The following is a 14,540-nucleotide window of genomic DNA, read 5'->3' on the forward strand; positions in this document are numbered from 1 at the left end:
TCGGGGTGTGTCTACAGAAGAGGATAAGCATTACTCGGGGTGTGGCTGAAAGAAGGGCATAATCATTGCTCTGGGTGTGGCTACAGAAGAGGATAAGCATTACTCAGGGTGTGTCTACAGAAGAGGATAAGCATTACTTGGGGTGTGGCTGACAGAAGGGCATAATCATTGCTCTGGGTGTGGCTACAGAAGAGGATAAGCATTACTCAGGGTGTGTCTACAGAAGAGGATAAACATTACTCGGGGTGTGTCTACAGAAGAAGATAAGCATTACTAGGGGTGTGTCTACAGAAGAGGATAACCATTGCTCTGGGTGTGGCTACAGAAGAGGATAACCATTGCTCTGGGTGTGGCTACAGAAGAGTATAATCATTACTATGTACGTGGCTGAAAGAAGGGATAATAATAGCTCTGTAAAATACATAAATGGAAGTTACTCACCTGTATCTGTTTCATTTGTGAGAAATATATACAAAGCAAATGGGAAATAAAATTTAATTTATAAAGTTTGCTGTTCTTCTAAATGGTGTATCCTGAAAACTGCCTTCTTTTCTATGACATAAAATATCCATGTATCAATTTATTTTGCTTTGTCAATTATAATCCTTATTCAGTTATGCACATCATCAATTAAATAAAAGGTACTTTCAGACAAATTAAATATAACCCATATGAATAGTTCACCAACATGTGTTTGCTTAAAAAGACATGATACTAATAAAATGTCTTTGTTCTATCTAAAAGAGAATTCAGATTGTATTACAGAGCTTTGATTTGTTGTTGAAAAAACATCTTGATGTTGTTTGCTGAATAAAACAATTTTTATGTGGAATTTGTCTATATGAGCCAGTGAACAATAAAGTCCCAGAATTCAGCTATACACATTCATGAGATTCCTGTTGGTTTCACTTCAAATTTTAACCACTTTATGTTTTTTCACATATTTAACTGGTTCTTTTTACATACATGATAGAAACCTTTAGTATTAAGTACCTTGAAGATGTTTATATGTCGACGTGTGCATAACCAAAAAGGGTTTAGGGGACAAAGAATGTTTTCAAGTACTCCTCCAATGTGATTAAAACATCCAAGTTTTATTTTAGTAAAGACAACATGCATATATTGCAGTCATTGTGCAACAGCCATTATCTTACACGTTTCATACCATTGAGGCATTTTATCAGAGATTTGTGAATTGTAGACTATACACTCCCCTTGACATTCCTTCTGCAATTCAATTGTTATTATAGACTGTATTTTAATATTCAGATATAAAATGTAACAATTGAATATTAAAATGTAGCAACATTTATTATATCTGGCTATTGATTCCTATAGACTTAAAAGCACATGAAACCCACAATATTTCTTTCATAATCAATATAGTGCATACAATTTTAAACAACTTTCCAGTTTACTTCTATTGTCATTTTTTTATTCTCTTGCTGTCCTTTGTTGAAATAACAGCAATGCACTATTGGGAGCTAGATGAACACATCAAATGAGCCAATGACAAAAGGCATATATATACAGGAACCAATCAGCAGCTACCATTGTGAAATGCTGTTCCTTAGTCCACCTGAGTATGCTCTTCAACAAAGGATATTAAAGGAACAAAGCAAATAAGACAAGTAAATTGGAAAGTCTTGAAATGACATGTCCTATCTGAATCCTGAAAGTTGAATTTTGGCTTTACAGTCCCTTTAAAAATGCAAACAATTACTTTAAATGTATCATTCAATAAAGAACAATTTAACTTTTTGCTAATTGCTAAAGAAAATGGTGAGGTCCCCTCTAGATGCAAATCAACGCAGTTCTTTAATAATACCAGCTTCAACAAGAGGCTCCAGATGAGCTTACGCGTTTCTCACATGTGCACATGTGCTTCCTCAGAGATCTGAGATTTTAACAAAATGTACAAGAACATATTCCGCTCTTCAGTAAAACTTAAGCAGCACTTACTAGGAACATTGTAGTATATTGTCTATATACAATTCTATTTATAATATATATATATATATATATATATATATATATATATATATATATATATATATACTAATATATACTATAATGTGTACTAATTAGTAAATTAGCTCACAGGGTGGTATAGGGTCTCTCTTTTGCCTTTAAATTTAAACTTTCTACTTTGTGTTCTGTCATACACAAAAACTCATTTATCACATTAATTGACTCTTAGATGGGAAAAAAAGTGCTTTTAGGGAAAGTGTAGTAAAAATGGCAAATAGGACCTCCGTGTCTTTTAAGAATACTTTGCAGCTGTTACCCTATATTAAAGGATGATTTGTATGAATTCCTCAATAGCAAATTAAACAATTATTTAGCACTAAATGGGGGTTAATTGAAAATGAAAATGCATCATCAAAGTAACAGGTTTGGAAATCAAGAACAGAGTTTCCTTGTTAGTTTAAATAGAGTGAAGTCTATTAGCACATTCCAGGGTAATGGATGTGGGGGTTTATACTGGGGCACCCATTGTAGATGAGAAGACAGAATATTTTATAAATAAAAGTAATGGATTTGTGAGTTACAGTAGATATGATACACTCTCTCTTTGCACCTGCAATAACTTTGTCTTTTGTGTGCCAGCTTAGTCTAATTTAATAAAGAAAAAAAATATATATATTTATTCTGTTTGAAAGAATTGTCTCAAAAGAAAAATCTAACATTTTATCTGAAAAAAACAGTGAAGTATTAAGTGGTATCCTAGCAACAAAACAACTATCTGTGGGAAATGTATCACGCTGCATTTGCAGCTTTTTACATATTGCAATGCAGGTTCGCATGAACGCTTCTACAACCACAAATTTAAGAAGCAATTGATGATTTGCAGGTTATTCTCACATGTGATAGTTTGCATGTGAGCCGGGGTAGTGATGTCGCAAATTGTTCGCCGGCGAATAGTTCCCGGCGAACATCGCATGTTTGCGTTCGCCTCGGCGGGCGAACATATGCGATGTTCGATCCGCCCCCTATTCATCATCATTGAGTAAACTTTGACCCTGTACCTCACAGTCAGAATACACATTACAGCCAAACAGCAGCAGACCCTCCCTCCCAGACCCTCCCACCTCCTGGACAGCATCCATTTTAGATTCATTTGGAAGCTGCATTCTTAGTGAGAGGAGGGACAGTGTAGCTGCTGCTGATTTAATAGGGAAATCGATAGCTAGGCTAGTGTATTCAGTGTCCACTACAGTCCTGAAGGACTCATCTGATCTCTGCTGTAAGGACAGCACCCCAAAAGGCCCTTTTTAGGGCTAGAACATCAGTCTGCTTTTTTTTTTTCCTGTGTAATCTAATTGCAGTTGCCTGCCTGCCAGCATGTGTGTCAGGCTCACAGCGAATACTGTGCCCACTTGCCCAGTGCCACCACTCACATCTGGTGTAACAGTAGTGTACATTTAAAAAAAACAAAAAAATTTTTTGACTGTGAAATAATAGCAGACAGCTGCCAGTACCCAAGATGGCCGCCAGTAAGGCAGATGGGGAGGGTTAGAGAGCTGTTTTCGGGGGGGGGGGGAAAGGGGGGGATCAGGGAGGTTGGGGGCATGCTACACCACAGCATATGTAAATATGCTAAAAAATTATTTTTTTTAAAAAAACCTTTTATTTTAGTACTGGCAGACTTTCTGCCAGTTGTTTGGGAGCGATCAGGGGGTCTGATGTGTCAGGTGGGAGGCTGATCTCTACACTAAAGCTAAAATTAACCCTGCAAGCTCCCTACAAACTACCTAATTAATCCCTTCACTGCTAGCCATAATACACGTGTGATGCGCAGCAGCATTTAGTGGCCTTCTAATTACCAGAAAGCAACGCCAAAGTCATATATGTCTGCTATTTCTGAACAAAGGAGATCCCAGAGAAGCATTTACAATCATTTGTGCCATAATTGCACAAGCTGTTTGTAAATAATTTCAGTGAGAAACCTAAAATTGCGAAAAAATTTAAGTTTTTTTAAAATTTGATGACATTTGGCGGTGAAATGGTGGCATGAAATATACCAAAATGGGCCTAGATCAATACTTTGGGGTTGTCTACTACACAACACTTAAGCGAAAATTAACTCTATAAGCTCCCTACATGCTCCCTAATTAACCCCTTCACTGCTGGGCATAAAACACGTGTGGTGCGCAGTGGCATTTAGCAGCCTTCTAATTACCAAAGAGCAATGCCAAACCCATATGTCTGCTATTTCTGAACAAAGGGGATCCCAGAGAAGCATTTACAACCATTTATGCCATAATTGCATAAGTTGTTTGTAAATAATTTCTGTGAGAAACCTAAAGTTTGTGAAAAAGTGAACAATTTTTTTTTATTGGATCGCATTTGGCGGTGAAATGGTGGCATGAAATATACCAAAATGGGCCTAGATCAATACTTTGGGTTGTCTACTACACTACACTTAAGCTAAAATTAACTCTACAAGCTGCCTACATGCTCCCTAATTAACCCCTTCACTGCTGGGCATAAAACACGTGTGGTGCGCAGTGGCATTTAGCATCCTTCTAATTACCAAAAAGCAACGCCAAAGCCATGTCTGCTATAATGGCATGTCTGGCACACAGTGTTGGGGCAAGGGTCCATCTGACCACTGGTACCTGGTCTGCAAAGCATGGTCAGGGCAGGTATATCACCTACACTGCGCACTGTGAAGCGGGCGTAACCCTTACACGTAACCCTTACACTACCTGATCGATACAACATCATACCTGATGTTTTAAAGCCCGTTATTCAAAACAATTTAGGAATGCTAGGTGATTTATGCCCTTTATGGATTAAAACCAGACTCTGCATCAACTATGTCATTTTCCATGGGAGTTTTGCCATGGATCCCCCTCCGGCATGCCACAGTCCAGGTGTTAGTGCCCTTGAAACAACTTCTCCATCACTATTGTGGCCAGAAAGAGTCCCTGTGGGTTTTAAAATTTGCCTGCCTATTGAAGTCTATAGCGGTTCGCCCGGTTCGCCGGTTCGCAAACTTTTGTGGAAGTTCGAGTTCTCCGTTCGCGAACCCAAATTTTTAGGTTCGCGACATCACTAAGCAGGGGGTGGGCTAACACAAGAGTGCACTTGTGCAATGTTATAATGTTTTAGTAGACGTGTATTCAGTATACTAGGCACTTAATGAATGTTAAAGATGCTGCATTCTGCAATTTTCGGAGCCGGATTTATTCTTGAGAAAGTGCAACACACAAAGATTTGGATTTGCATAGATCTTTGTGCGCTGCACTTTCATGTGAAGAAATCCGTCTCCGACAAAAGAACCAAATACCGCTGTTGACAGCCATATTCATATTTATAGTACAACCAATCAGACAGATGCACATCCTTACCTCTAATTATAGGGGCCACTGTTATCCAAAGGAGAGGTACTGCACTTGTGCAACACACATCAGCTCTGTAATACATGGCGGCACTCATGAATAGAGGGAGGCTGGGAATAACCTCAATACTAAGCTTATAAAATGTATTTAGGGCTAGATTACAAGTGGAGCTCTATAAGTAAGCATTTTGCGCGGGTCGGTCTGCACTCGTATTATAAGTTGAAGGTTTCGCTTGCCTGCTAATCTGGCACGTAAATAGGTTGCATGTGAGCAGGGGTAGTGATGTTGCAAATTGTTCGCCTGCGAATAGTTCCCGACGAACATAGCATGTTCGCGTTCGCCTCGGTGAGCGAACATATGCGATGTTCGATCCGCCCCCTATTCATCATCATTGAGTAAACTTTGACCCTGTACCTCACAGTCAGAATACACATTACAGCCAATCAGCAGCAGACCCTCCCTCCTAGACCCTCCCACCTCCTGGACAGCATCCATTTTAGATTCATTTGGAAGCTGCATTCTTAGTGAGAGGAGGGATAGTGTAGCTGCTGATGATTTAATAGGGAAATCGATAGCTAGGCTAGTGTATTCAGTGTCCACTACAGTCTTGGATTGCGTCACTTGCATTGAAGAATCAGTGTACGGCGGAGACCGTATGAAGAGGATGCTCCGCGCCAAATGTCTTCAGGATGGACCCGCTCTGTGCCAGCTAGATGAAGATGAAGAGGCTGCCTGGATGAAGACTTCTTGCCACATGGACGAAGACTTCTTGCCGCATGGATGAAGATTTCTTGCTGCCTGGATGAGGACTTCGCCGGCTGGATGGATCCTTCAAGCGGGCTTTAAGAACTGTAAATGGATCGTCGGGGGTTAGTGTTAGGTTTTTTTAAGGTTTTTTTTGGGTGGGTTTTATTTTTAGATTAGGGTCTGGGCAGTAAAAGAGCTAAATGCCCTTTTAAGTGCAATGCCCATACAAATGCCCTTTTTAGAGCAATGAGTAGCTTAGGTTATTTTAGATAGTTTTTTTATTTGGGGGGTTGGTTGGGTGGTGGGTTTTACTGTAGAGGGGGGGTGTTTATATGTTTTTTGCCAGGTAAAAGAGCTGTTATCTTTGGGGCAATGCCCCAAAAAAGGAAAAAAAAGGCACTTTTAAGGGCCATTGGTAGTTTATTGTAGGCTAGAGTTTTTTTTATTTTGGGGGGGACTTTTTTATTTTGATAGGGCTATTAGATTAGGTGTTATAAAAAATATTTTTGATAATTTGGTTTGTTATTTTTTTATTTAATAATTTAATGTTTGTTTTTTTTGGTAACTTTGTGTTTTTTTTTTTAATTTTAGGACTTTGTAAGATTGTAATTTAGGACTTTGTAAGATGTTTAATTGTATATTTAAATAATTTTAGTAGGGTTAGGTTTTTTAATATGTAATTTAGTTTATTTAATTGGTAGTTTAATTTAATTTTAGTATAATAGTTAGGATGGGTTAATTAATAGCTTAAAATGAGTTTATTTTAATTCTACAGGTAAGTTTTAATTTATTTGAAGATATAGATGTTGTAATTTTAATTTAAAGCTAAGGGGTTGTTAGGTTTAGGGGTTAATAGCTTAATTTAGTTTTTTGCGATGTGGGGGGCTGATGGTTTAGGAATTAAAAGGTTTAGTTAGTGGTGGTGATGTGGGAGGCCAGAGGTTTAGGGGTTAATAAGTGTATTTAGTGGCGGCGGTGGCGGGGAGCGGCATAATAGGGGTTAATAACATTATGTTGGTGGCAGCAATGTCGGGGGCTGCAGATTAGGGGTGTTTAGACTTGGGGTTTATGTTAGGGTGTTAGGTGTAAACGTAACTTGTTTTCTACCATAGAAATCAATGGGGTATGCTTTATTCTCTTGCAGCATCGAACATAAGCTTTTGGTGCTTTTATACTCCCGTTGATTTCTATGGCATCCGCGGCCTCAAGGGTGGCGGATTGAAAACCATGTACGATGCATAGGAATAGCCATGAGCGTACCTGTTAAAAGTTTGATAAATTGGAAAAAGTGTCAAATAGAGCCAAATGTGTATTCAGAACATCTGTAATGACGTAAGCATCGATCTGTGTCGGATTGAGATCACGGGATTATATGTTATGTCACAAATTTTAACATTTGGCGATCTTAAGGCTTTGATAACTAGGTCGGATCAATCTCGCAACAATTACGGTGGGAAATTCCGGTGTATTTTCGGTTGATACTTTGATAAATAGGCCCCTATATGTGTGTACATATGTATATATGTGTTTATCTGTATATATATGTTTGTAAATACAATTATACCCTTATGTTTATTTAAGTTAAAGACCTTTACTGCCTCTTTTCTTCTAACACCTGAGACCTCATATCTTTGGGCCCTTATAAATTTTTTGTGCAATATTCTTTTTGAATAATTTTTATTAGATGGTGTTATTATGAGTGTAACTGTACTTTGTAATGTATTTTTGATGTGTTTTGTGAGACTTTTTTTCGCGAAACAGTTAACCAGAGCTCTGAGGTTGCGCTAACCTGACGTGCGTTAATTTTAATTGCGCTAATGTGATCGCATTTACTCTTAACTTATAATACAAGTGGAAAACCTGATGCATGCAAAAAGCCACGATAAACCCCTTATCGCTTGCACGTAACTGTTAACACACTTATAATCTGGTCCTTAGTGTTTAATGTCCCTTTAAGCACTACGTATATATCATTGTTACAAAAATTGTTGCCTTATAGTGCTAAGACACATGCACACTATTATTATTATTATCATAAGGTATTTGTAGAGCGCCAAAAGATTCTGCAGCGTTATGAACATAGGTGGTATACAAAATAACATTTACAGGGGTCAAGTGGGTACAGGGCCCTGCCGAGAGTTGCACTGTTGTAGTTGGCTCTTATGAATGTGAACTACAAACAGCTGGGCTCATGGTCTTACATGCTTTGGGGTTTAAGGGGATAGCAGCGGAGATAGGAAGGTTAGTGTAGGTTGTATGTATCCTTGAATAGTAGAGTCTTCAGGGAGCGCTTGAAGCTTTAAAAACTAGGGGAGAGTCTTGTGGAGCAAGGCAGAGAGTTCCATAAGATGGGAGCCATTCTAGAAAAATCTTGTAAACGGTAATGTGAGGAGGTAACAAGAGAGGAGGAGAGTAGGAGGTCATGAGCGGAGTGAAGGGGACTGGAGGGGGAGTATCTGGAGACAAGGTTTGAGATGTAGGGGGGAGCAGTGCAGTTGAGGGCTTTGTGTGTCAGAGTGAGAATTTTGAATTTAATCCTGGAGGCAAGAGGAAGCCAGTGAAGGGATTAGCAGAGAGGTGCAGCAGATGAAGAGAGACGTGTAAGGAAGATGAGCCTGGCAGAGGCATTCATTATGGATTGTAAAGGAGCTAGGTGGCAGCTAGGGAGACCAGAGAGGATGGAGTTGCAGTAGTCGAGGCAGGAAAGGTTGAGAGAGTGGATTAAAATCTTAGTTGTGTAAGGAAATGTCTAATTTTAGAGATGTTTTTAAGGTGGAAGCAGCAGGCTTTAGCCAAGGACTGAATGTGAGGAGTGAAAGATAGATCTGAGTCAAGTGTGACCCCAAGACATCGGGCATGCGGGGTAGGGTTAATGATGGAGTTATCAACAGTTATAGAGAAATGAGGGGTGGAGATTTGGGAAGAAGGGGGGAAAATAAGGAGCTCAGTTTTAGGGAGATTTAGCTTGAGGTAGTGAGAGGACATCCAAGATGAGATATGAGAGAGAGACAGTTAGTGACACGGGTTAACAAGGAAGGAGATCATTCTGGTGCAGACAGGTAGATGTGTGTCGTCGGCATACAAATGATAATGAAACCCGTAGGAATTTTTTAAGGAACCCAAATAAGGACGTGTAGATTGAGAAGAGGAGGGGACTTAGGACAGAGCCTTGCGGTACTCCAACAGAAAGAGGTAACGGGGCAGAGGATGTTCCAGAGAAGGCTACACTAAAGGTATGGTTAGACAGATAGGAAGAGAACCAAGAGAGAGCTATGTCGCTGATGCCGAAGGTATGGAGGGTTTGGAGCAAAAGAGGGTGGTCGACAGTATCCAAGGCTGCAGACAGATCAAGGAGGATAAGTAGAGAGAAGTGGTCTTTGGATTTTGTTGTAAGTAGGTTGTTGGTGACCTTAACAATTGCTGTCTCTGTGGAGTGTAGGGGGCAAATTCCAGATTGCAGTTGGTCAAGGAGGGAGTTTAATGTAAGAAAATTGGATAGACGTGCATATACTAGCTTTTCAAGATCCTATGCCAGTATGCTCTCATAGAAAAATGGACATGAACGTCTAAGTAAAACTTTCATAATTCAATTTTAAGAGCCTTTTCAATATACTTTATTATCATTATTATTATTATTATCAGGTATTTGTAGAGTGCCAACAGATTGTAGAGCGCCAACAGATTTTTCTATATTTACTTTGTTCTCTTAATATCCTTTGCTGAACAGCATACATAGGTAGGCTCAGGAGCAGCAGTGTACTTCTGAGAGCTATCACATATGCTACAATAGTGCAATGATAAAATGCTCTTACAAATTAAAGGAATTTGGCTTGGTATCCTAAATTGAGAGTTAAAGGAACATAAAAGTACAAAAATAAAGTAAATTTGATAATAATAATAATAGTAAATTAGCAATGCTATTTTATATTTATTTTGTAATTTTCTCTGAATCATGAAATTTAATTGTAATGGTCATGCCCCTTAAATGGCAAGTTAAATGCCTCTGTGAAGGAGGACAGATAGAGCACCCCCGGAGCTCGCTACCTTAAATGGCAAGTTAAGTGCCTCTGTGAAGGAGGACAGATAGAGCACTCCCGGAGCTCGCTACCTTAAATGGCAAGTTAAATGTCTCTGTGAAGGATTACAGATAGAGCACTCCCGGAGCTCGCTACCTTAAATGGCAAGTTAAATGCCTCTGTGAAGGAGGACAGATAGAGCACCCCCGGAGCTCGCTACCTTAAATGGCAAGTTAAGTGCCTCTGTGAAGGAAGACAGATAGAGCACTCCCGGAGCTCGCTACCTTAAATGGCAAGTTAAATGCCTCTGTGAAGGAGTACAGATAGAGCACTCCCGGAGCTCGCTACCTTAAATGGCAAGTTAAATGCCTCTGTGAAGGAGTACAGATAGAGCACTCCTGGAGCTCGCTACCTTAAATGGCAAGTTAAATGCCTCTGTGAAGGAGTACAGATAGAGCACTCCTGGAGCTCGCTACCTTAAATGGCAAGTTAAATGCCTCTGTGAAGGAGTACAGATAGAGCACCCCCGGAGCTCGCTACCTTAAATGGCAAGTTAAATGCCTCTGTGAAGGTGGACAGATAGAGCACCCCCTGGAGCTCGCTACCTTAAATGGCATGTTAAATGCCTCTGTGAAGGAGGACAGATAGAGCACCCCCGGAGCTCGCTACTTTAAATGGCAAGTTAAGTGCCTCTGTGAAGGAGGACAGATAGAGCACTCCCGGAGCTCGCTACCTTAAATGGCAAGTTAAATGCCTCTGTGAAGGAGCACAGATAGAGCACCCCGGAGCTCGCTACCTTAAATGGCAAGTTAAATGCCTCTGTGAAGGAGGACAGATAGAGCACCCCCGGAGCTTGCTACCTTAAATGGCAAGTTAAGTGCCTCTGTGAAGGAGGACAGATAGAGCAACCCCGGAGCTCGCTACCTTAAATGGCAAGTTAAGTGCCTCTGTGAAGGAGGACAGATAGAGCACTCCTGGAGCTCGCTACCTTAAATGGCAAGTTAAATGCCTCTGTGAAGGAGGACAGATAGAGCACCCCGGAGCTCGCTACCTTAAATGGCAAGTTAAATGCCTCTGTGAAGGAGGACAGATAGAGCACCCCGGAGCTCGCTACCTGTATTAATTAGTGGGTCTCTAATTTACTGTTGTGTGAGGATAAACAGACAGCACAGCTTCGCCTCCAAAGTATAAGGTAATAGGAACGTTGTGGAAGACAGATGAGTGGACATTTTTAATGCTGGAAGTGCTTTTGTCCTTCTGATTTAATGTGAGTGCAATATGTACATTGCATTACCACAGATCAAATAAACAGATGACCTAGTTTTCTACCGAACTCCTTTTGGCTGAGGAACAACCAGAACTAAGGACTCATATAAAGGAGGGACACTCCTCATACGTTTCCTCCCCCTACAAGGTTGGGTTTTACTATGGTGACTATATGAGAGTGCGACTAAACAAATGTCTAAATATTTGTTGCTTAGAGATTTTTATCATATACAGTGACTCGTCTATGTTGTTTTTATTTTATCACTTATCTAGGTTTATGATTTTCATGAGTTTATTGTGAGGAGTAATTTCTCTCACCTGGTTTATGTTATATTTAACTAGATACAATAGCGCTGAATACTCCTTTGTTGTTTTTACTGTTGAGTGAAGTATAAATAATAATTGCATCAATTTCAATCTAAACTTAAAGGGACATTAAAACATTACATACATTTTATAAGCATAGTATTGAGGTTAGTCCACATCTCCCTATAGTTATGGGTACTGCCATATTGAAATCTAGCTTTCTGGATGCCAGTGCTGATGTATTTATACATGTGCAGCAACTCTCCTGCATGGCAACATGGGTAATAAAATGGTGGCACCGGCAGCCATATTTAGAGGGAGGTGTATGAAATGTTTGTACAAAGATGTGAGGGGTATGCAGGGCATGACTGGAAATAAAAAGCAGGCTTTGAAAAATTTGAAGACCAGCCCTATTTTCTGTTGAATCCGTAGAGTGCACCTGCTCTATTTTCCTCATGGGGATTTCTGGGATACTCCATCCCAGATATTTTTTTTTATTCAGAATTAAATTGTATTTGTTTCTAACAAAATATGGCAGATTGTTATATAGGCACCATACAACCCAATTGCATGCACTGTCAGACTGGGAATAACAAGCAGCCCTGGAAAATGTGAACACCAGCATTATTTTCTGTTGAGTCTGTAGAATAAATCCCCACGCCCCACAAAATTGTAGCGCTGCAACTGTACCCTTATACAAACAATTCTAAAATATTATAGGTAAAGGATAAGTAAAATGTCCAGAATTATTGACAGTAAAATCTCTGAATGTGAAAGTATAGAGAATTTCAATTACAGAAGGTGCAAGTTTTGAAATCTGATAAAAAGTGATAAATTCGGGGGGGCGGAGCTAACCGCTGAAGTAGATGGCTGCACTTTTACAGAGCTCCTGACTCAAGATCTAAAAAAAGGGACCTATTCACCTAACTTGACAGTCTGGATTCATTATAGTTAAGTCCCAACCAAATGTGATACGGTACGAATGAGTTTGGGAGCATACAAAAGCCTTTGTTTCCTCTGCATAAGGTTAGATACAGAGCACGGACAATTCACACAGTGGTCATGGCTTCAGAGACACTAAAGATGGCGGCTTAATTTTGAGTGGCTGTAGCCCCAGAAGATCACCTCTAACACTCCCTCAGTGGTTTGGGTTTGAGCAGCAAGTTCTAGCCACTGACATTTAAAATTTATCACACTATATGAAACGGCATCACTCAACTGTAATGGAGGCAGTTGATGTTTGGGAGCAGAAGGTCCTATCTATGCTGACTCAGCATTTCTGCGATTTACAACGGAACGTAACTCGGATGCTGGAGCAGATGGAATTTAAGCAGGTTGCTGGTTATTGCCCTCAGAGAAAGCAAAGTTCTGGGTCTGTGAGGAAATTGCTGAATCCAGCTAACTCAGTTCGGAGGAACGTAATGCTGTTCTCCCCACATGGCGCTAGGGGACGAAAAAATGTTAGGAGTCCAAAGGCTACTAAGAAAGTCTGCAACACAAAGACTCTCCCTCACTTTCGCTCTTTGGCGCTGCATCGACCCGCTGGGATGGCGGCAGCCTCAGTATGGTGGAATACTTTCCGTAAGCAACCTCAACAGAAGAGAGACTTAAGGGAGGTTCATTATGCAGATACCGGGGCTACGAACAAGAAAATACAGAGATCCGTTCCTGCCGGGAAGCTGACCCCTCACTGGTGGGACTTGACTGGTTCGGTTGCCCAGCACTATCATTCCCAGCTAAGAAGATATTTAGACACGCTTGACTGCCCTGCTGCTAAAAGGCCTTACATGAGAGAAGGCATTGGTTGATGCTTACAACGCTAAAGAACAGACCCATGGGCTTAACCGGAAGATCACTTAGCAAGCCTCCATCATGGTTACGAGATGAACTATCTTAGATACCCTTAGTACAGGTTTTTTTTTTTTTCTCTCTAGGTATATATCATCAAGGATTGACTTTCATTTTGTTAATGCTATCAATTATATGTTGTTTGATCCTTCTATACATAGTTGTGTTCCCCTGTAGGCTGTGCAAATCTCCCAATCCACCACCCGGTATGCTAGACAGCTGATTGGTCTTTCTGATCATCCTCTCTCACCTCAGTTGTTGTCCCACTCAGAGTGGAGTGCTTCCTGAGGCCGGGGTGGCATGCTCGCATGTTTTTTGTTGGGGGGGAGAGAGAGTGCACCATTTCAGTTGCCATGTTGCACTTGGTCAGTAAAAAGACACACGTTTGTGGTGGGTGACATGCAGACGACACTGTTATAACACTGCTGTTGTTGTCATTGCTAGTTCCGGTATTGCACTGTTACTACTCTTTTCTATTGGGTGTACATGATGAGGTTTAGTTGGGGCCCCTGGTGGGACACGTTAGTCATAGCAGACGCTGATTCCAAACTAGCTTCATTACACTAGCCTACGGACTGCGTCCACCCTCTAGATAACATAGCCCTTCACCAGCACTCTACAAAGGGGTACATATTGGCTAGGACACATTTTATAGTTTGATACAGCCTTTGCATAGCTTCAGCTCTCTTTGTTAATAACACTATCTAGTTTCTGTCATTACAGACACAAGCATTTTTATATTAACTGAAACCAATGCCTAGGAACCTAGTTATGTATTCCTGCCGGTTTATGAATGAACCAATACTGCTCTTCACTATATACCTTCTTTCAAGGCGATATCTGAGTGGGCAATCAGATAGTATAAATAGCCAGCACACAAGCAGTTTATTCCATAAATTCCATAATTAAAAATGAAAAGTAAAAGCTATATCCTCTTCACCTTCTCATAAAGTTCATGGTTTGTTCCTGTATGCTTTGAACGTTTTTTTTTTTGTTTTTTTTCTCTTGT

The sequence above is a fragment of the Bombina bombina genome, chromosome 7 (genome assembly GCF_027579735.1).
Source record: "Bombina bombina isolate aBomBom1 chromosome 7, aBomBom1.pri, whole genome shotgun sequence".
In the NCBI taxonomy this organism is placed as follows: Eukaryota; Metazoa; Chordata; class Amphibia; order Anura; family Bombinatoridae; genus Bombina; species Bombina bombina.